Genomic DNA, 21957 nt, shown 5'->3' on the forward strand with positions numbered 1-21957 from the left:
TTGAAAACAACTACAAATTATCACCTAATTATTAATTTAGTAAAGAACCTAATCTGATACATGTTTTCACTTGGTCTTAAGGTTTTGCTTTCCATTTCTGATTTCTGGCTCTTACTGATAAGTTTTTTTTTCTTTTTTTTTTTTCTGATTTCTCCCTCCACTCCTATTAAAATAGCATTCTGGGGGCTCTGTATATGATTCAGTGGTATAGTGTACATATTTTCACATGCATGTATGAAGTCCTGGGTTTAATTCCTGGTACCACATACACACACACACACACACACACACACACACACAAACACATAAACACACAAAGACTAAAGAATATTGTAATGCACTCCATTATTTTTTCTAAAGTTTTTCTTTAGTTGCTTTCCATTCTCTACTGTTTTTTCTTATTTGTAATTATTTTTCAATTTATTCTTATTTGTAATTATTTACATTTTAAATTCAAACTTTGTTATAAAATTACTAAAGATGATTAATTGAAAATACAATTGTTAATTTTTTAAAATGAAGGTATAATGTTGCCAGTAAAGATTTTTCCTAAAATAATACCAAAAAATCAGTGAACTACTGTATTTAAATATTAAAATTTTTGCATATTTGCCCACCCACATAATTTGTAATTAGTGAACTAATTTCTGATAATTTACATAATGATAAATTAGTTCTATACTTTCTGCTATATGTTTAGAAATTTATTAGTATTCTGATGTGTAAGAGTTTATTTTTTGGGATTTTGAATAGACTTTAATTGGGTCACTTAAGTTTTATTGTTTTGTTTGGGGTCCATATCCAGTAGTATTCAGGATCTATTCCCAGATCTATGCTCTGGGGCCCTTGTGGTACTGGTATCCAGCCCAGGCTCTTGCATGCAAACCTCTGTGCTCAGCCAGTGGAACTGTCTCTCCAGCCCAGGATATTAGTTTTAAGGCCTAGATTAAACAGTCCTGTGTATTTCTTTGACACAAGGGAATTTTTCAGTCCTCTTCATTTGAATCAAATGTCCTGAGTAGTATTTAAGAATTTTTATATCAGTATTTTGGTTGTTTATTGCTTTTATTATTACAACCATTGATATTGCTTTGTGTTTTCTTCATTATTTTCTGTTTAAGTGAACTTAGATTTCTATTTGACTGTAGTTTATCAAAACATATGTCAGATTTCTTCATGCTCTACTGATTACACTAAATACTACCAAACTGTAGTCTGTATATGTGAATACATTTTGTACTTTTCTACAGACTTTGTTTTTGCTTGGGGCCACACCTGCTGGTGCTCAGGGCTTCCTCCAGGCTCTGTGCTCAGGGATCACTTCTGGCGGGACTGGCCGGACTCAGCTATCTACGCCCTCCGCGCCCCCCCCCCCACCCCCCCCACCCCCCGCCCCGGTCAGGCACAACCAAGGCAAGTGCCTTACCTCCTGTACTATCTCTGGTCTTCCACCAAAAAAACTTTTTAAAGCATTGTGCAGAGTAACACATTGCTACTTAAGCTATAGAAATGTATTCTGTTTCTTTTGAAATTGTGAAATTGAAAATACATTTTCATTTCACTATGGAAACATGTTTAAGTGGGTATATGATGAAAGAATAAAAAATAAAAAATTCTTATCAAATAAGTAAATGAAGTAAAAGTTCTAGAGGAAGTCAAAATATCTAGAATCTTCACTTTCTCAAAATAGTGCTGCCAAATAGAAATTTTAGCAATAATGCTCGTTATTCTCTATCATAGCCTTTAAACAGGCCACAAATTGCTTTTGAGCACTTAAAATGTGACTGTTCTAAGTGAAGAATTAAATTTTTAATCTTACCTAATTGTAATTAACTTAAATTTTAATTGTCATTCTGGTGGTGCAATTAGTGTAGATCTAGCCTATTTTTCTAAGTATGCATTTATGTAAACTGAAGTGCCATCATTTTAAACAACCAGTTTTTATACTTTCAATTTGTTTTCTCTGATAATATATAGAGAAGATATACTCGTTTTAAAGGTGAGAACTGATCACTTAAATTTTCTTAATCTATCTTTTGTAGAATCTTCTGTATGTACCGATTGTTTTCCTAAGCTTATGGTGTATTGAGTACTTTAAAATAATTTTTTTGTTTCTCTGTGTCTCCAATTAAAAAGCAGCTTTGTACATGTGGTTTATGTGTGTGTGTGTGTGTGTGTGTGTGGTTCTTTTTTGAAAAACAATTATTTTAATCAAGCTTGAGTCACCATTATAAGTTTACATTATATCATTATATGGCATTTTAACCTGTGTTTTCTATTGGTTTTCATTCCTTCTTGACAAATTCCTTGTAACCCAGTCTTGCTTTTTTAAAAAAACCTTTTAACTTGAAATTTAGTATTGCACTTCAATATTATACTATTAAAGTATAATATTATGCTATTAAATATTATACTATTATAATTATACTATTATACTATAATATTATACTATTATATTTAATTATACTATTAAATATTATACTATTAAAAACCTTACAATTTTATTGGTTTATTTATTATCCCACATCCTTTATGCTATAGGTCATTCTTTATCAAAATCCATAATACTGCCCCATTGGAAACTCTAGAACAATCCAGGAGGGAGCTGTTAGGTTTGGGTGAAATTGTGGGTTTACTGTCTATTCACTTAGAGAAAATAGATTTCCTGGTGTTGCTGGTTTTTTTTTTTAACCTCAAAAGACCAAATAAGTTAGGAATTCAGGAAAGTTTGGAGACCTCACTGATACACTTCCAAGCTATTAGCCCCCAGAACAGTCCTTTAAAATATAGAGAGAAATAGGCTTGCTAAAATACCTAATGTTTTCCCTAAACATCTGTGCTTGTCCCTATGTCTGGCCTTGCTTATGGCTTTTTTTCCATTCTGTAGAAGACTGTGTTCTTCTTTGAACATGTATATTCTCTTTTTGTCTCACCTTACAGCTAAGCAAGTTTTGTTCAGTAAAAACTGTCTTGCTTCACTTAAAATTATATAGAAATGCCTTCTTTTTAAGATTAGAATGTATTTTTATCTTTGCATATTACGATATATCCAAAGTACTATTTTCATGTTAAAATTAAAATTAACAGTACTAATTTTTCTTTTAGAATTACTTATGGATAGTTTACAATATCCTATTCTAACTTTCACCCACTTGTTTTAGCATCCATTGATAGTGTTTATGCACATTATTACTGATAGTTGCCAAATGACTATTTTTACTTTTGAATGCAAGATTATTGGACATTTTAGACAGATAATATTGGAAATAACTAAATCATAACATTTTTAATATTGACAAAATTAAAATATAGTTCTTAATTTTACAATGAATAGAATATGTACTTTTTGTGTGCATATTCTCAAATTAAGAACTTGAGTTTTTTTATGTAGTATAAGAAAATGGATTCCATTTTTTATGCAAACTATGGATACTTTGGTTACTTTACTTTTCGAATCTCTTAGAGATTCCTCACATCATAAAACTGTTTTACTCAATTGCCTTGGCACTCAAAATAATCACCAGTAAATTTTAAATGATTATTACCTGATTATTACCTTAATGATAGGTAAGGCTTCTGGATTAAGAAATTTGTATATTTTCAGGATTCAGTGAGCTTACATTCAAGGTAATTTTAGTAATTAAGTCAAAAATATTACCTGTGCCTTAATGTGTATGATTTAATTTTTAAAATGCAGGTAATGAGTGCCTTAATGTGGATGATTTAATTTTTTAAATGTAGATAATGGTCTTTATCAATACCTCACATTTTGTGATTCTTAAATTGTGAGGAAGATAAAAATTAAAAACCTGTGGGTTCCTTTGAATCTGAAAAAAAATCACTTTGAATTTTTATATACTCGTTTCAGCATTTTATATCTAATTGACCCTTCTTGTTTATGTTCACCTAAATATTTCAAAAATACTCTAGAGAAAGCTTAATTGTCACATTATCATGAATGAATGATACCATAATTCTCAGTAACCAAATATTTTGTACTTTAAGCTACAAATAGCCCTTCATAAAGATCATTAAGAAATGAGAGAGAAGTATCTTTCCTCCTAATTGCACCTTTTTAGCTTAGGTTAATGGTCCAAGGACTTCATTGTATGTTAAAAAAAAAAAATCTTGCAAAGTTCCTTTATGTAGGGTCCAGACAGTGTTGCACAGAGAGTGCCATTGTTCAAGGTCACTAGAGTAGGTTTGGTTACAATTTATGTTATTAAAACTGATTTTCCACCAAGTAGCTAAGCATCTGGTAAAGATTTAGCAGTAACCCTGATTCTGCCACTCCATTACATTATCTAAACTGTTATTCCAAGAGTTGTATTTCATCTCACTTATCTCAGAAAGCCAAGAGATACATAAATGTATGAGTGCCCTTGGCTTTTGTCAACTTCAAATAAAAAGGCTTATGATTATCCTTAGAAAGAAAATGCTGCTCATGTTTTTGATTAGGTTTTCCTTTCCCACAACAAAGAATAGTATTAACTACTATGAGCTAATTTGTACTAAGTCCAAGTTAATCATAGTATGTTAGAGCTGAAAGGATTTGTGAGAGTTCTGAGCCCCTTGTATTTGAAATCCCTTATTTCAAAAATGCATGTAAGCTCTATATTGCTTTTACACAAAATGAGAGCCCATCATCAAACCGGATGTGTACTTAAAAATTGTGTATGATATGGGGTCAGGATGTAATCATTCATAGGTTAGAGAACTAGAGTTGCATATGTGTGAGGCCTTGGATTCAAACTCTGGCACCACCGAAAAAGAGTCATGGACAATCTCACTTGTAGGAATTTTTCTTTTTACTTTGTTTATTGTTTGTGCGGGGAGGGGTCATACCTTTCAATGCTCAGAGTGATTCCTGGCTCTGTGCTCAGTGATTACTCCCAGCTGTGCTTAAAAAACCATCTGTGTTATTAAAGATTGAATCCAATTTGGCAGCATGCAAGGTAAGCACTTTACCTGCTTATGCTAATTTTAAGAATGTCCTTATCTTAAAGATGGGCACTAAGATTTGGATGCAGTAATTTTTGTTACAACTCTTATGACACAAAGTTGGGCATGTATATAGTTGAAAATAGCCAATCTATATAAAGTACAGTAATTAAACAACAGAAACGTTTTGAAAATAAAATAAAATTACAAAGGTAAGGACATTCCTGAGTTTCGAATGGAAGAAGCAGGAATGATAAATCTGCATATATAAATACATATACTTAAACATTAAGCAGTGAACTGTGGTTGCCTCTAAGTTATGTTTGATTTTATTTGAATTGTAAACGTTTTTAACCTTTTTTAAAACCATGTTTTTTAAATAAAAGTTTTGTAGGACTGAATCGAATACAAGGGTTAGGGTTAAGTGATTTTCTTTTATGTAGATAACCCAATTTCAATTTCATGGGTCCCAATACAATCCCCAAAACCACATGGTCTCTTGAGCACTACCAGGAGTGATCCCTGAGGAACACCAGGTGTGGCCTCAAGGCCAACCTCCAAAGAAAAAGTTTGGGGGTCTGGACTGATAGTACATGGGTAGGGCATTTGCCTTGCACATGACCGACTCAGGTTTGACCCCCATCACCCACCCTGAGCACTAAAAGGAGTGATCCCTGAGCATAGAGCCAGGAGTAGGTCCTAAGCACAGCCAGCGTGGCACCCAAAAAGAAAAATTTTGTAGCCACTTCTAAATTTAACTTGTAATTCTACCTATGAAAAAAAGTTCACCTGAAGAGTTTCTCCCAGATCTGGAGCAAGGCTGAGTCATCCGGGGCACCCCAGAGGGAGGCTGGGGTGCCCAGCGCCTGCCCAAACAGCCTGGCAGCTGATAACCTCCACATTCCACAGCCACCATCATGCTCCCTGCCAGACTCCACTGCTCAGACAAGTTGAAAACAAGTTGAAAACCTGAGTTGAAAACTCAGGTATGTGGGGCTTGTGACTGAAGTCTACAGGCTTTCATGGAATTGGATAGGCTGCTTTCCCCACATCTCTCCGTGCCATTCAAAGCCCGAGCAGTCTCACACATGCCCCAAAGCTGAAACACAGTTAAATATTTAACTCCAACTGTATAACCCCATTAAAAACTTTGGACTTCCTGGAGGCCACATTCTCAGCTGTGCGACATCTCAAACTACAACACTGATAAACCAGGAGAAGCAGACCAGATTTGGATGGGATGTAATATAGAAGGCAACCAATCTTGATTACCAAAATATATACATAGAAGGCTTAACCTGTAAGAACATTTTAGTAATCTCTCATACAAGGGATTAATGGATGCAGTGTGAGATACAACAATCTTCACTAACTTTCTTTTAAAGAAACGTTTTTTGATCATTCTCTTAGCAAGTCATTTATAACAAGCAATATGAAATAAAATATTGAGGGCCTGCTATGGTGGCAGGCTTAAGTGGTGGTTGGGATATTTGAGAATAATGGTGATGGGAAGGTATAATTGTGGTGGGATTTGTATTGGAACATTGAATGTAACTAAACTGATGATTATTAGTAGAGTTATAAAAAAAAGTTCATCTATGAAATGAAGATGATACATACTTTCGATAATAGTTTATTTAAAATACAAGGTTCAGGGTTTTTAGTACTCTATCCCATTTGGAAGAGGAATAGATTAAAAGCCTTTATATCCTTTGTTGTCTGTGTTATGTTTTATCAAACATATCCTTTTTTGTCTTGGATTTTTATGTTTTATCAAACATAAGGCTATATATGAAGTCTTGAATATAAGACCATAATATACACATTAGGAAGCAGGTTATACACTTGCTGTCATCAATTCTATGGATGTATTTGGGAACTAGGATCTAATGGCAAGTGAAACAAAAAAAAAATGAACAAGTGGAATTATAGCAAACAAAAAAAGACTGCACACAAACAAAATGAAAATAGACGTCCTACTGCTTCTGCGGTTTGGATATATACCAATGCCATTCCTCTACACTACCAATGTGTCTTAGACCCTTGGCCCCTCCCCCCCCCATTACCAATCATCTGCTTCTTTCTGCCCCCTCAATTTCTTTGTCCTCATTCCAATATTATGCAGTCAAAGGTCACTAGTTACAACCCCTTTAATATTCCACATTCCCTCATTCATTTATTTTATATCCCACAGGTAACTGAGATCATCCTGTGTTCATTCTTCTGCCTAACTTATCATGATGTCCTCCATTTCCATCTAAGTTGAAGGGAGATAAAAGACACATTAACCGAACTTAAAAATGTGTACTTCAGGGGCTGGAGTGATAGCACAGCGAGTAGGGCATTTGCCTTGCACACAGTCAACCCGGGTTCGATTCCCAGCATCCCATATGGTCCTCCGAGCACCGCCAGGAGTAATACCTGAGTGTGTGAACCAGGAGTAACCCCTGTGCATCACCGGATGCGACGCAAAAAGCAAAAAAAAGAAAAAAGTGAATTCCAAGGAGATAAGAGGGGAATGGAAGGGAACCTGTGTACATTGGTGGAGGAAAATCAACACTGGTGCCAGAACTTGGTCCTGGCACATAGTATGACTAAAACTCAATTATGAATAACTTTGGAAAACATGATGTCTTTTAAAAAGTCCTCTAAACTTAAAAAACATGAATTATATTATTTTAAAAATTAAATTATTTCTCCTACTTAATTGGAGAAAATCACGGTCCTCCCCTTGTTCATCGATTTGCTCCAGTGGGCCCAGTAACGTCTCCATTGGAGACTTTGTTGTTACTGTGTTTTGGCATATAGAATACATCACAGGTAGCTTGCCAGGCTCTGACGTGTGAGAGAGATACTCTCGGTAGCTTGCCGGGCTCTCCGAGAGGGCCAGAGGAATCGAACTCGGGTCAGCCATGTTGGCTGCGTGCAAGGCAAATGCCCTACCACTGTGCTATCACTCCAGCCCATTGGAGAAAATAATGACATATATTTTATCAAATAATGGATATATTTGCTATACATATATAGCATAGAATAAAACTCAAGAATAAAAACCCTAATTAAAAAGTGCACAGAACATATAGACATAGTCCCAAAGAGTATGTAGCTCATTCAACAGACACAAAGTTATCATCTTTTATTATTATTAAGAAAATGCAAGTAAAAATGATAAGTTATACACTAGTGCCTATAAATATAGCAATTGTCCCAAAGTAAAGTTTGGGACAATTGCTATATTTATAGTAGGATTGTAAAGTTTCAGCCATAATTGAAGGCCAAGTGGAGGTCTCGCAAAAAAAAAATAAAAATTTCATATCACTTCTAAGTGGAATAACAGTACTGTGTGGATTTTTTAATTAAAAAGCACTATTTTGAAGATACATGTGTGTTTCCATACTTAATGCAGCACAATTCTTCACAATGCCAAGAGCTGGAAGCAACCTTAGTGCTACCAGATTGCATGGGTAGAGAAGATGAGATATATATGCAATAAAATATTATTCAGTACTATACAAGATTAAATACTGACATTTACTATAACATGGATGGACCTAGGAATATTTATGATTAGGAAAATTAGTTAAATGTAGAAAAAGAATAGCCATTGTAGTTGATTTCACTTATATGTGTCATATAGTAAAAGTGAACCAATAAACACAATTAAAATAAATGTTTGGGATACAGAAATATCTTGGTGTTCAACACAAAGATGGGGTGTAAAGGTGATAAAGGACAAATATATGGTGAAGGGTAGAACTGAACGTTCAATGGTGAACTAAAAGTAGTATGCATATGGTGATTCTCGGTGATGGGCATCTGAGATTTTCATAATGTTTTAATGCAATAACACTTTAATAAAAGAGAGTTGAAAGAAATCAAAGCTTACTACTTATAATCAGATGGGCTGCAGTAAGCAAGCAGGCTAGACTGGGGAGAAAGGTACAAAAATACATAGCATTGCTCTGTAGCACTGTCCTCCTGTTGTTCATCTATTTGCTTGAGCGGGCCCAGTAACGTCTGCATTGTGAGACTTGTTGTTACTGTGTTTGGCATATTGAATACATCACAGGTAGCTTGCCAGGTTTTGTGCTACAGGCTAGATACTCTCTGTAGCTTGCCAGGCCCTCCAAGAGGGGTGGAGGAATCAAACCCAGGTCGGCCACATGGAAGGCAAACGTCCTACCCATTGGGCTATCACTCCAGACCACGAAAACAGGTAATAAGTGTTAAAGTGTGGATATTTTGTTTTATTTTATTTGGGAGGATGGGATTGGGCCACATGTGGCTGTGCTCAGGGCTTACCCCAGGCTCTGTGCTCAAAGATCACACCTGATGGTGTTCAGAGGACCAAATGTAGTGTTGAGTATTAAACAGAAGACAGTCCACAGTGAGGCAAGTGCCTTACCTCTGCACTATCTCTTTGGCCCTAAAGTCTTGCTCTTTAAGCCCATGTTCCACCTTAAACATATCTTGCTTGCCTGACTTTATGTCTCTGCTTTTTCCACTCTGAAAAACCCTTATTCTCTCTTAAAATGTACTTCATCTCTTCACCTCCCATCATGTCTTCCTAGGCAAGTTTCAATAAAAACTATTGTACTTCACCAAAATAAAATAAAATATTTTATTTTAAAATTAATTTACAGCTTTTAAATTGATGGAAAATATTTGCACAGTAACTATTACTTTTGTTTCAAACAAGTTTTCATGGAGCTTAACACAAGACAGAAGTTCTAGTGCAAGCATCTAGAGGGTAGGGTCCTGTTTTATTCACCAGAGTTCATCCCATCACTACAAAGTCCAGTCCTCCATAAACAGAACATGAGATGAACCAACTGACAGTAAGCGGGTTAAAGAGCACTAACTTTACAAGTTAGAAAACACAAATAGAAAAGGGAAGCAGTAAAGAAAAAATTAATTTTAAACTTGACAACTTTATCTTCTTCAGTTTGGTAAGAACTAATAGATATTCTGCATAGAAGTAGATGTTCCACAGCTGCAAAGTCAGGTAGTTGTGATTTGCGTGATTTATAATTTTGACATGCTTGTTGTTGGCATGAACTGATAAAATGCTTCACAGGGTTTGTTTATCACTGCATAAAAGTCCAGCTTTATTAATTTATTTTGTGCGTTTGAGTCCTTTTTCAATCATGACGGAAAAAGTCATCCAGGCAAATGATAGACCTAAAAGTTTTCAGAGATAGTAAGATTATAAATGAAGAGAACAGTACTGATTCTTTTTTTTATTTCTCTTCTAATTACCATTAGATAAGTTTAAATAATAGAAAATACATGTTTGCCTGTCATGTGTCCCTAACTTTAACTCTTTGGCCATATCTTTGGTAATACCAATATACATTTTATAATATAAAATTACATAATATCTTTATATAATCTCAAAATTAAAGAACTGATTTGTTCAGGAAGTCTGTATTATTTTTATATAAAATTAGCATTGGCAATATATATTTTGTTGTTTTTCTGAGGGGGGGGGGGACACATCCAGCAATGCTCAAGGCTTAATCTTGTCTTCACTCAGGAAACACTGCTGGCTGGGCTCAGGGGACAATATGTGGTGTCAGGGATTGAACCCAGGTTGGTCACATACAAGGCAAGAGCCCTCCCTTCTGTACTATTACTACGGCCCACTGAAATGTATTTTGAAATGATTCTCAGGTTTAAAAACCCAGTCAGATAGCAAACCCTCATTCTAAGCTGACATCTATTTTGCTTATGTCTTTCCTTGGAGGAAGGGAGTGCGGTTTGGGTCATGCCCCACCATATTCAGGTTCTACTACTGGCTCTGTGCGTAGGAGTGACCAGGGAAGTTCTCTAGAGAACATACATAGAGTCAGGGATCAAACTGGGACCTGCAGCATGCAAGGCAAGTGTCTCATTCCTATACAATCTCCACATCCCTGTTTTTTTCTTAAAGATGAAATTTATTCTACTTTTCTGCATGTGCAGTCTTATTATAAATAGGTTAGATGTAAGAGCATCTAAACTAGTTACTTTGATTCTAATTTGTTCATGTGTTGGAATTAGAAATAGTAGACAATTTGGATGGAAAATCAAAGGCATGATCCTATAACTCTACCAAGCATCACCAGGATAATTTCTGAGTGCAGAGCCAGGAGTAACTCCTGAAAATCTTTGTGTGTAGCCCCAAAACCAAAAAAAAAATTTTAAACCAACCTTATCTATTAGGTTGAGCTGAAACCCTCAGGCCCACCTCCACATATACTGAACTGTGTGGCCTTATATGCCTCAAAGAAAAAAATGGCACAATTAATCAGCAATGCACTGGCACTTGTGATAGCAGAAACAAGAAAACAACAACCAAAGAGACAGAAATGAGTAGTACAGTAGATGATATTAAAAATGCAACTGAAGACCAGACCAGTAAAAAGACAGTAGCTGAGGAAAAGATTGAGGAGCTCCAAGAAGAGATTCAATAAACATCTAAGAAACAACAGAACATGAGAAAATGTTTGAAAGAAAGTGAATAAAACATCAGAGAACTATGGGATGAACAATATAAGAATCATCAGAATCTCTGAAGACAAATTTGATGAAGAATCACTAGCTAAAGGAATCATAGCTAAGAATTTCCCAGAGTTGAAGAGTGCAGGAACCAAGATTCAAGAGGCCCCATGTGTCCCAGGAATTGAATAGAAAGACTATAATATACTTTGTAATCAAGACAGCCAGAGCCAGAGACAGAGACAGAATACTTAAAGTAGCAAGATTAAAAAGGATCTTATATATATATATATATATATATATATATATATATATAGGAAAACCCACAGCACTCGCAGAAGATCTATGAAATGGGATTCTATGAGCCAGAAGAAAAAGGTGTGGTATACAAAAATAAATAAATAAATAAATAGAAGCTCAGTGAAATGAGCACCTCATCAAGAATACTCTGTCCATCTAGATTTGCATTCAGATTTGGAAGAATGATGCAGAACTTCACGCACAGGCAACTCTTAATGAATTCATAGCCTTGAATCCAGTTCTGCAAGAAGAATTAAGGGAACTTCTTTAAAAGACAAGATTAAGAAACTGCATCCATCATTGATGCCCCAAGTCATAGACACTTTCTTGAAAACTTTATTATAAACTCACCTCAGGCTTACTATGCTGTCCTAATTGTTGCTACTGGTGTGAGTGAATTTGAGATGGTTATCTCCAAGAATGGACGGAGCCATGAGCGTGCCCTTCTAATTAACACATTAGGTATGAAACAACTCATTGCTGCTGTCAACAAAATATAATCCACTGAATCACCCTACACACAGACTAAATATGAGGAAATTGTTAAAGAAATCAGCACCTGCATTAAGAACATTAATTATAAACCTGAGGCAGTGGCATTGGTGCCAATTTCTAGTTGGAATTGTTAAAATATGCTGGAGCCAAGTATTAATGCACCATGGATCAAAGGATGGAAAGTAACCTGTAAAGATGGTACTGTCAGTGGAATCATATGTTGAATCTCTGGGTTATATCCTCCTAACCCATCGTCCAATTGACAAGCCCCTGTTCCTGCCCTTGCACAATGCTGACAAGATTGGAAGTATTAGTCCCTATGGTGTTCTCAAACGTGGCATGGTGGCCAATTTTGCTCCAGTCAATGTTACAACTCAGGTATATGCTGTTGAAATTCACTATGGGGTTCTCTAGTGATGCTCTTCCCAGAGACAACATGGGCTACAGTGTCAAGAAATTGACTATTAATAGTTGGAAATGATCACTCTGGCAAAGAACTGAGTGCTGAAAATAAATAAAGGAAATGTATGATAAACTTTCAGTATCTATATTGCAAGTCATAATGCCCAAAAGGGGGCAATGGAGAGAGAGAGAGGAGAAAGAGAGAGAGAGGAAACAAAGAAACAAAGAGAAAAGAAAAGATAGAGTTGGGTGAGGAAGATAACTGGGGACATCAGTGATGGGAAATGTACACTAGTAAAGTGGAAAATTGTATAACTGAAACTCAATCATGAACAACTTTGTAGCTGTATATCTCATTGTGATTTACTTTAAAATAAATAAATTTTTAATAAAAGAAAATGAAATTGTTTGTTAAAGACATATGTCATGGTAATGTGGCTGGTGACAGCAAAAATGACCCTCCAATGGAAGCAGAAGATTTCACAGTTCAGGTCATCCTGAACCATACAGGTCAAATCAGTGCTGGCTATGCACCTGTGCTGAGTTGTCACACAGCCCACATTGCTTGCAAGTTCAGTGATCTGAAGGAAAAGATTGATCGTCATTCTGGAAAACAACTGGAAGATGTCCTGAAGTTCTTGAAATCTGATGCTGCTGCTATTGTCAATATGCGGCCTAGCAAGCCCACGTGTGTTGACATTTTCTCTGACTAATGTCCTCTGGCTCATTTTGCTATTCATGAGATGAAGCTGACTGTTGCTGTGGGTGTCATCAAAGCAATGGACAAGAAGGCAGCAGGGGCTGATAAGGTTACCCAGTCTGCCCAGAAGGTTCAGAAGGTTAAATGTTATTATCCTTAGTATCTGACACCCCAGTCTTAATCAGTGGTAGAAAATGGACTCAGAACTATTAGTCTCAATTGGCTATTTAAGTTTAATAGTAAGACTTGTTAACGATAACAATGCATCTTAAAACCTTAAAGTGAAAAGGAAATTATTTCCAGTCTGATGTTGAGGTCTTCAATCCATTTTGATCTTACTTTAGTACATGGTGTTAGGTAGAGATCTGAGTAAATTTTTTTGCATGTAGCTGTCCAGTTTTGCAAGCACAATTTGTTAAAGAGGCTTTCCTGCTCCACTTCACATTTCTTGTTTCCTTACCAAAGATCAGCTGATCAGATATTTTGGAGTGTGTCAGTATATTCAACCCTGTTCCAATGGTCTGTGTCTCTGCCTTTGTTCTAGTACCATGCTTTTAAAATTATTACTGCTTTGCAGTAGAGTTTGAGGTTGGGGAGGTTGAGTCCTCCCATTTTCTTTTTCCCAAGAATTGCTTTAGCTATTCGTGGGGGCTTATTGTTCCATATGAATTTCAGGAGTGTTTGATCCATTTCTTTGAAGCATGTCATGGGTATCCTTATAGGAATCACATTTGAATTTGTACAGTGCTTTAGGGAGTATTGGCATTTGAAGACAAGGTTGGCAAAACCCTCCACGAAATTGAAGCTAAACATATCTTCAAAGAATACACGCCATTGGCCAAGCAAGTCAAAACAGAGATAGACAAATGGGACTATTTTAAACTAAGAAACTTCTGCACCTCAAAAGAAATAGTGACCAAAATACAAAGACAGTCTACAGAATGGGAAAGGATATTCACACAATACTCATCCAATAAGGGGTTGATATCAAGGATATACAAAGCACTGGGGGAACTACACAAGAAGAAAACATTGAACCCCATCAAAAAATGGGGTGACGAAATTAACAGAAAATTTCTCAAAGAAGAAATCCAAATGGCTAAAAGGCACATGAGGAAATGCTCTACATCACTAATCATCAGGGAGATGCAGATCAAAACAACAATGAGATATCATCTTACGCCACAGAGACTGGCCCACATCCAAAAGAACAAAAGCAACCAGTGTTGGTGAGGATGTGGCAAGAAAGGGACCCTCCTTCAGTGCTCGTGAAAATACCAAATGGTTCAGCCCTTTCAGAAAACAGTATGGACGATTCTCAAAAAATTAGAAATTGAGTTCCCATTTGACCCAGCAATACCACTCCTGGGGATATATCCCAGAGAGGCAAAAACGTACACTCAAAATGACATCTGCACTTCTATGTTCATTGCTGCACTGTTCACAATAGCCAAAAATTTGGGAAAAAACCCGAGTGCCCAAGAACAAATGCTGGTTAAAGAAAGTTTGGTACATCTACACAATGGAATACTACGCAGCTGTTAGAAAAGATGAAGTCATGAAGTTTATATACAAGTGGTTCTACATGGAAAGTATAACGGTAAGTGAAATGAGCCAGAAAGAGAGGGACAGACATAGACTGCACTCATCTGGGAAATATAAAAGGCCCTCCCGTTGATCGTCGATTTGCTCAAGCAGGCCCAGTAACGTCTCCATTGGAGACTTTGTTGTTACTGTGTCTGGCATATCGAATACTCTCGGTAGCTTGCCGGGCTCTCCGAGAGGGGCGGAGGAATCAAACTCGGGTCGGCCATGTTGGCCGCTTGTAAGGCGAATGCCCTACCCGCTGTGCTATGGGAGACGATCACCCAAGAATAGTTGAGATAAGTAGCAGGAGATCTGCTCCACGGCTTAGAAGACGGCAGCACATACTGGGGCAAAAGGCAGCTTAGGTATAGAAGGGAACACCAAGTAAAGGGTGTTTGGAGGATTCTCTCTGGATGCGAGATGCATGCTGAAAGTAGCCATAGACTGAACACACTGGCCACTCAATACCTCTATTGCAAACCACAAAACCCTAAAGGAAAGAGAGAGCAAAAGGGAATGCCCTGCCAAAAAGGCGAGGGGGGGCGGGTGGTCAGCGGAAGGATGTGGGGGGGATATGGGATGGATACTGGGAACACTGGTGGTAGAAAATGGGTACTGGTGGAGGGATGGGTACTTGATCATTGTGTGACTGAAATGTAAGCATGAAAGTTTGTAAGTCTGTAACTGTATCTCACAGTGATTCATTCAAATGAAATAATGATAAAAAATTTCATCACTGTCACTGTCATCCCATTGTTCCTCAATTTGCTCGAGCGAGCACCAGTAACATCTCCATCATGAGACTTGTTGTTACTTGTTCCACCAGTCATTTGGCATATTGAATATGTCACAGGGAGCTTGCCAGACTCTGCTGTGCAGGTGGGATACTCTGAGTAGCTTGCTGGGCTCTCCGAGAGGGACAAAGGCATCAAACTAAGGTTGCCCACGTGAAGTGCAAACACCCTACCCATTGTGCTATTGCTCAAAGAAAAAAAAAATAAATAAAATACTGAAAAATAGAGACAGCGAGTTATATGTTTCATTTATTAATGTGTTAAACAAATTGTGTATGAATACATTTGTATATGTATAATATATATATTTTATATATAATATATAATATATGCAATATATTATATATAATATATATTACATGTATTTAAAGAAATTTTAAGTGGACTGACACTAATTTATGCCTAGCTATTATCCAGTATTTTATTGTAAGATTATTTTTATTGAACAAAGATTATGTGTTTATTATAGGAAGATAGAAAATACACACATGCAAAATATTTTTTCTTCAGGGTTCGGGGTCTCAACTGTAGGTTCTCAGGGGGATATTTCTGGCTCTGGATTAGGACTGACCCCTGAAAGTGCTTGGGAGACCATAAGTTGGGCCAGGGATGGTCCAAGTTCAAGCACTTTACATTCTGTACTATGTCTCCAGCTAGCCAGAAGAAATGACTTTAATGAATTCATAATTCCACCAAAGATAATTTAGAACTGATTTTTACTGTATATGATTTTTTTTTCTGCATTGTCAAAGATTCACACATGCATGGCAGGTATTAAGTGCATAAAACTTTTAAATCATATTTTATATTTCATTATCATTCTGATACCATAATTTTGATAATTAGTTTTTCTTATAATTTTATGATTTTATTGTATAATAAATATGAAATCCTCTATATCTACACATCAAGTTCTTTCACAAATGTGCTCTCCACAAATTACCCTGATACAATTTGGAAAGGAAGTAGAAGGGCACCCTAGAAGTGAGATAATTGAAATGGTCTGTGTTTTTCTTCTTTTAAGACTTCAGCAAAACTGCACAAAAACCTCTTCCCTCAATCCTCTAGCATTTAGTAACATCTCCATTCTCTAGTTAGGTAAAACCCCTAAAAGAATGCAATTGTACTATTAATTGTAATTTCAAACAGCATCAAATGACATCTTCATTTCTCATGTGATTTACTGGCATCTGTGTAGTTAATGCTACAATAACATTTTGTCCTTCAGTAGTAATTATAGCGCAATATGAGAACTAATTTTTGGTTCGATATGCAGAGTACTTGACAAATTACATTTCGTTTTTGTTGTTTTAGGTGGTGCTCAGGAGTGCTGGTGGGAGACTCAGGGTGGGCGTACAGTCCCATGCATGCAAAGAACATACACTACACTAGCTCTTTGAGCTTTTTTTTTTTGGCCTAGATCAATTATATTTTAAGAACAATTTATGGGCCCCAGCCATGCCACTTGACTCTATTCCAGTCTGTTTCACTCAGAGGGGGGTTGATGAGAGCCCTCCCCGCCCCCAAGGAACCCAGCCCCGGAAGCCGAAAACCTCCAGAACCCAACCGCCACCACGCACAAAGCCGCTCCCCACATGCTCCGGCAGGGTCTCATATACAAGTGAACGTACTCTTGAACCACACGGCCGTGACCCATTCTAAGACATTCCCTACCCATTCTCCATAAGTACCACACCACATTTGATTGGGGATTAAATAGTAAGCAGCACATCATAGAGGGAAATATATATATATGAATATATATGCATATATACATATTTTCAGATATTTATATAAAAGCTCACATCACTCAACCTTTAACAACATGTTTGCTATATCCTAAAGAATGTCTTAGTGGCCCCTGCCAAAATAGAACAATCTTCACACTTTTTCCTCTATGGATACTTTTTTGTAGCATTTTCAGTGTTTTTTTTTTTTATAACAGATAATCACGAATCACAACCATCCTGTTATTCGTCGATTGCCTCGAGCAGTCCCCAGTAACGTCTCCTTCATCCTAGCCCTGAGATTATATTCAAGGCTCTTTAGGAGAATGAGACCCATCATTGTTACTGGTATTTGGCATATTGGGTACGCCACGGGGAGTTTGCCAGACTCTGCCGTGTGGGCAGGATACATTCGGTAGCCTGCCAGTTTGTCCAAAGTAGGAATGAGATAATAAGATGTCATAATAAGATGTTGACTGGCCAGTTGGTGGGTGTGACCCCCGCCTACTGGAATTCGGAAGATCTGGGTGGAGGATACTCAGCTCCGATCCAAGTAGGCTTGGAGATCTCGGCCCCGTGTCCCGCTTGCCTTTGTTCCTCTGCCGGTACCTTCAGGTGTGCGGAGAGTGGTCTCAGCATGGTGGTGGCTGGTCCTGGAGGTCTTCAGCTGCCGGAGCCCTGGTCAGGGTGGGGAGGAAAGCTCAATCCGCTCCCCTCCAAGGGGCCCCAGCGAGGACAGCCAGGCGCGGGGGCAGAAGACTGCACTGTTCTCGTCCGGGAGCTGGATTTTATAGTCTCTGAGTCTTGGCCGTTGATGGGATTACACGGCGCCAGGGGGCCAGTTGAAGGGTGTGACCCCCACCTACTGGAATTCGGAGGATCTGGGTGGAGGATGCTCAGCTCCGATCCGAGTAGGCTTGGAGATCTCGGCCCCGTGTCCCGCTTGCCTTTGTTCCTCTGCCGTTACCTTCAGGTGTGCGGAGAGTGGTCTCAGCATGGTGGTGGCTGGTCCTGGAGGTCTTCGGCTGCCAGAGCCCTGGTCGGGGCGGGGAGGAAAGCCCAACCCGCTCCCCTCCAAGGGGCCATAAGAGATAATGCAAAATATATTATTTCATTTGTGCTTTGGGACAGGGCTTGGGGCTTGAAATGGGAACATCCCAAATTTTGTTGGGGGGGAAGGTGTAATGGTGGTGGGATTGGTGTTTGAATATTAAATATAATCAGACATTGTCAACTACTTTTTAAAATAAATTGTTTTTTTAAAAAAAGAACAATGTGCAGCCATCTATATACAACAAATGTCAAAAGGAGTCTGCCATCGAGAAGTGTTACTTCAACTATATTTCTCATTCCATTATCTATATTTAGTTAGAGTAGTTATTGAAAAAATTGCTCTCATCTACTTTACTTTTTAAAATATTTAATTTACATTAAGTTCTTCTCTTGATCTCCGTTCTCTTCAACTCAGAGAATGAGTTATCCTACTTCACATTCCCAGGGTTTTCATAAAGTGACTGGTCATATTAAAATCACCAGGACTGCCAGACCAAGCCAAGTCCTAGATTGATCAACTACCAAATGGTTTCTAAATCACACCAAATACTGCCCTGACCCTTACTTAATTGGTATTTTGAAATAGCTCGAAAAACAAATTCATCCCATCTCTCCATAACTTGCTCCCAGAGTCTATTCATACATGTCTTTACTGCTGGTGATTCAAAATAGAAGCAGGTCTATTACTTGCAATAGCAGTCTCTTGTTTATTTCGAACTTATTTCCCTGGTTCCCCTAAGCTCTATCTAAAGGTTCCTATTTATTTAAACAAAATGAGTCCCCAGAGTTCCTTGATATACAAGTTAATCTGTTTTCTTTTTGTCTGCTTTACTTTGATTGTGGCACTTTTAAAGTCCAGCAACACACTTTTTGTCTCAATTTCTAAGCATACATGAAAAATGAAACTGCCTGACATTCTATGACATTGCTTCCATCAGCTGACTCATTCTAATTAAATCACACTTTAAAAAATTACTTGAAGCAGCCATGATTTACAATATTATTAATGATAGAATTTCATAATACAATGTTCCAACACCACACACTTCACATGGTCCTCTCCCATCCACCAACCCACCAAGGGTAAGCTCACTTCTGTAGGTCAGTGCTGTATTTGGTATTTGTTATTCCCTTATTATGTTTCTTTAAAACCTACATATAGGAGAAATCAGTCCATATATGTTCCTCTCCTGACTGATTTTACTCATCATAATACCCTCTAGTTCCATCCATGTAGTGACAAATTGCATGATTTTGTCTTTCTTATAGCCAAGTAGCCTTTCAGTCTGCATGTATACTCCAGTTTTGTTATGCCATCATCTGTCCTTGGACGCTAGGATTAAACAATATTCTTTTATGAGACAACAAGGATCATCTCAATTAGCCTGCCATACTGGCTTATTTTAGCAAAAATGATTAATTATAATTATACAGTGCCTATTTCAGCATGTGTTACACCAACTATTACATTTTCTGTTTCCCGTACTTCTGCAATAGGCTTCAGTATAGGTGTCTCTCTATAATTTTCTCCTTTTCCTCAATGGAAAATGGTAAATTAATTGGTTTTGTGAAAGAAATATGCAGAACTAGTTCATTGGTACTGAGAACTGATTGCACAAGCAGTTTGCCATAACCCTAAAGAGTTCCACTTTTCTTTTACATCACTTTCTAAGTTATTTTAAACAGAGTTCAAAAAGTCCTTAACTCCAGGGAGACATTTTCAGGTTTGAAAAAGCTTTCAAGTCTTGGAAAAGTGATTCAAAGCTAAAGACTTTGTCTGGCTGTTTCCCCTTTTACAGCAATCAGTTAGATGTTTCTTTACCTAGAGACTGCAGTGAAAGAACATTTCCTGGTAGCTGGAAGATGCAAATAAAAGTGTATTTCCTTGCATGGAAAGGACACTTGAAAATTATCCTTTTGGGAGAAAGATATTAAAGATCATTATCAGAATTATGAGCTAATATGAATATATCATAATGGTTACAAGAATAGATTTGAAGTTTAAAATGCTAGACTCAAATCTTACCTCTGAAAATTACTTAATTATCATGTACTTTTCTGTCTCTTCATTTGTAACACAAAGACAGTAAAAAAAATTCTACGTATTCTTCAAAACAAAACAGATAAGAATTCCTAATAAGATAAAAATGACCATCTTAAACAGAATTTTATAATATTAATAAAGTTATATTAAGGTCATAAAAAAGTGGAGCTCATGCCCAATTTAATCAGCTAATCAGTGGCTGAATAAATAGCAGTACTACTACATTTAAAAAAAGTCATAATGACATTGTCACACTCAAAAAATAAATAAATAAAACCCAACTATTAATAAAAAAAATCCTATATAGAGGACTGTTACAGACTTAAAGGAATTCATATGTGCAGAGGGCCTAGACCAGTGATTAGTAACCATAGTAACTTATAAGAGTCTGTTTTAGTATTCCTAGATTGTCCGAAATGAATAGTAGACAACTTGAGTTGAGGGGAGGACAGTTATCATACCAGTAGTGCTCAGGGATTACCCCTGGTTCTGTGCTCAGGGATCACTCCTGGTGGAAAATATGTGGTATTGGGGGTTGAACCAAGATCACGTTCATACAAGGCCTTAATCCCTGTACTATCTCTCTGCTCCCATCTATCTTTTTGTGGGGATCACAAACCTGAGGTGCTAAGTGGCTATTCCTGGCTCTGTGGTCAGGGACCACGCCTAGCCCTGTACTCAGGAATCATGGTTGGAAATGCTGGAAAAACACACGCAGTGCCAGGATTCAAACCAAAGTTTTGGCCACAGATGCACACTAGAAAAGTCCCATAACCTTTGTTCCATATCTCCTGTCTTAGTCGTGGACTATTATTACTGTTTCTTAAGCAATGTAGAAAATATGAAAACCCTTATCCATTCAAAATCACTTGGAAAGACAGCAATAGAACTTGTCGTTTCGAAATTGATGCTAGCAGAGGGAATGTTGCCTATCCTTTTATTAATTTTATTTAATATAATTATGCAGTTATCATTTAGAGAATGAGTAAAATTTATCTGTAAATTTGTTATAAAATAGTATCATTTTCTGGCATCACACACCCTTGACACAGACATTGTGAGTGCCAAATCCACACCCATGGATTCAGCTTCCCAAAATCCAGTATTCAAATTTCAAAACAATGGCAGAAGTGATTGAATATAATCACTGTTAACTTCTTCACCTCTAGAGAAGTCTATCTCTTTCTTATGCTTATCTCTCTGATCCCTCTCATTTCTCTAGAAAATTTCAGAAAAAAAGAAAGAGATAGAAAGGAAGAAAGGAAGGAGGAAAGAAAGAATGAAAGGAAGGAAGGAAGAAGGAAGGAAGGAAGGAAGGAAGGAAGGAAGGAAGGAAGGAAGGAAGGAAGGAAAGAAGGGAAGAGAGAAAGAAGGGAAGAGAGAAAGAGAGATGGAAGAAAGGAAGGAAGGAAGGAAGGAAGGAAGGAAGGAAGG

The 21957-nt window shown here is 37.1% G+C and overlaps 1 pseudogene; it reads left to right on the forward strand.

Moving 5' to 3' along the window:
- The first annotated feature begins 11291 nt into the window (after window positions 1–11291).
- Window positions 11292–13478, forward strand: LOC130018449 (elongation factor 1-alpha 1-like; annotated as a pseudogene).
- Window positions 13479–21957: the final 8479 nt, after the last annotated feature.

Source organism: Sorex fumeus, unplaced genomic scaffold (assembly GCF_029834395.1).
Source record: "Sorex fumeus unplaced genomic scaffold, SorFum_2.1 ptg000265l, whole genome shotgun sequence".
In the NCBI taxonomy this organism is placed as follows: Eukaryota; Metazoa; Chordata; class Mammalia; order Eulipotyphla; family Soricidae; genus Sorex; species Sorex fumeus.